Here is a 2,677-nt window from a genome sequence, read left to right as displayed (position 1 = left end):
TGATTGTATGAACATTTCCCCTAGAGTGACACTAGGGTTGAGAGTTCTTGTTGGTAACCTTGTGAGTGAGTGACACACCACTAGCGTTAGACAAAGCTAGGTTCGAGAGGGTTGAGAGAGTGAGTCGAGAGGTACAAGAGCGTCCCCTTTCCCCTCCGACGTGATAGATTCTACCTCCGTTCCTCGAGTTCTTTGCAGCCATAATGGAGTGAATGGTCTAAGGGATGAACCTCCGCTGGGGCCTAGTTGCGCGTGCAATGGAGTGAAACGTTGAGAGGATCTTAGTATCTAGGGCTTAATTGTGGCTAGGGACCTTCCATCTGGACCAAAGGGGTAGGTCTATATTTAGGAAGAGATTTATCACTTGGAATCCCTAGAGCTCATTGCAACACTATGCGAGTGCGAGGTGTTGAGATTTTTCGATTTCTCCTCCGGGACATGTATAGAGTTAGGCATAGTTGACCTTAGATTTCGGACTATGTATGTAAGGATTTCCACAACTCACCATTGGATTGATTAGAAAGCATAATAGAGAGTTCTTGCACTTGAAGTGATCATCCTAGGTGAAGCATTATCCGAGTACCCCATTCTTTATCGATTGCCTTACCCTCTTCTTACTTTTGCTCTTTCACTTGTTGTTTTTATTGTTGAGAATTGAATCAATTTCACACTTATCACTATTGATATTCCACATAGCTAAGAATCAAATTAAGTATTTTCACTCCCTACTCCCTGTGGATTCTGCCCCGCTCACCCAGGATTATTACTTCGACAAGCCTGTGCACTTGCGGGATATAAGCAAGGGTATCTTGTCAGAAACCCGGTGGTGCCATAGCCTTCCGTTGCCCTTGATTACTTCAAAAAAGGTTTGGGTGGCTCCTCCACCCCGGGTTGTAGGTGTTGCTATACGGATTTTCTTAACCTCTAATTGCATTACCTACAAAATTAACATGTTCCACAGAAGTGGCACCACCAATAGAAATTGAGCAATCAGATGGAGCATGTCTTCTCCCACACCTAGTGCAACTCATCACTGCTGCCCCTCCAGTAGAAGTTAGAGTGTCTAACTTCTTGCTCAAGGACTTAACCTGAGCCACCAATGTTGTGACCGCATCGATCTCATAAAGTCTGGCTACCTTCTTCCTATCTCATGTGTTCTACTGATAACTGTTCATAGCTATCTCTTCAATGATCTGTCAGGCTTCTTCGGTGGTCTTGCTACCTAAGGCACCTGGTCTTGCTCCCTAAGGTACCTCCTACTATAGCATCTAATAATTGCTTTGTGTTTGGGTTCATACTATTATAGAAAGTGTGGATAATCATTCACTCGGGGAACCCATGCTGAAGACATTTCTGTAGGAGATCCTTGAAATTATCCCATGATTCAAAAAGATACTCTAATTCTGTTAGCACAAAAGAGGATATTTCATTCATGAGCTTCACAGATTTTCTGGGAGGGAAATATTAGGCAAGAAAAGCTTCTACCATCTCCTCCCAAGTAGTGATCGATGCTCTAGGTAATGAATACAGCCATTTCTTTGCTCTCCACTTCAAGGAAAATGGGAAGACCCTTGACATGAGAGCATCATCCATAACCCCATTAACCTTGAGCATGTCACACACTTCCAAGAAATTCTCAATATCATTGGTTGTATCGTCATCGGCCAAACCATTAAACTGTACTGACTGCTGTAACATCTGGATGAAGCCCGGCTTGAGCTCAAAACTCATGAGCTATAATTGGTGACCGCGCAATACTAGACTGCGTGCCTATAAATGCGGGTCTTGCATAATCTGAGAGTGTCCTCTTTTGCTTATGCTGTTCTGCCATATTATCTGACCCTTCACCTTCTATCTCAGTTTGATTTGACTGTTCTTATATGGTTTCTTTTCCCCATCTAAGAATTCTTCTTCCAATATCTGGATCACTTTCAACCAATGTCGAAGGGTTTCCTCAGGTCATAACCTGGAGCTGCAATTAAAGAAAGAAAAACAAATATAATGTTGGAAGAATAAGAAAGTGTGAAATAGAACAAGTGATGAATAGCTAAAATAACAAAGTGCAAAATACTTCCAAAATGCCTACTCCCCCGTAACGGCGGCAAAAATTTGATACACCCCCTCTATGTGTGTACCGCAAGTGCACGGGTTGTCGAGCTAATAAAGTACCCTGGTGAGTGTGTAGTCGTATCCATAGGGAATAATTGTTAGGAGGAAAATAGTGATGCTATTTAGCTAAAAATTGAATCAATTCGTAAGTGAATGAATTATATCAATGCAAATAAAATTAAAGAAGAGAAAGGAAAGCACAATTGGGATAAGGAGAGGTAATCGATAAGAAAATGGGGTACCCAAACATTGCTCACCCTAGGACTATTGTTTCAAGTGCAAGACTACTAATTATTCCTCCTAATTAATGTTTAGTGAGTTGTGTAAATCCAAAGACACACGGTCCCAAACCTAAGGTCAACCATGACTAACCCTTACACTATACCATGGTGGAAAGGTATGCACTCGACACCTCACACTGTCCTAGATTGCATGAAGCTCTAGGGACTCCAAGTGATAAACACTATTCCCTAATATAGATCTAACCCTTTGGTCTAGGCGAAGGCCCCTAGTCACAATTAAGCCCAAGCATAAAGTGTTACTTCAACACTTCACTCTGTTGCTTGCG

The 2,677-nt window shown here is 42.1% G+C and overlaps 1 non-coding gene across 1 annotated transcript; it reads left to right on the top strand.

Moving 5' to 3' along the window:
• The first annotated feature begins 1,333 nt into the window (after positions 1-1,333).
• LOC120251006 lies at positions 1,334-1,440 on the top strand. The gene has a single exon (XR_005533331.1). It is a non-coding gene; the product is annotated as a small nucleolar RNA R71 (small nucleolar RNA).
• The last annotated feature ends 1,237 nt before the right edge of the window (positions 1,441-2,677 follow it).

The sequence above is a fragment of the Dioscorea cayenensis genome, chromosome 19 (assembly GCF_009730915.1).
Source record: "Dioscorea cayenensis subsp. rotundata cultivar TDr96_F1 chromosome 19, TDr96_F1_v2_PseudoChromosome.rev07_lg8_w22 25.fasta, whole genome shotgun sequence".
Lineage (NCBI taxonomy): Eukaryota > Viridiplantae > Streptophyta > Magnoliopsida > Dioscoreales > Dioscoreaceae > Dioscorea > Dioscorea cayenensis.
Note: the sequence above shows the minus strand (reverse complement) of the source record. Positions and strands in the feature narration are given on the sequence as shown.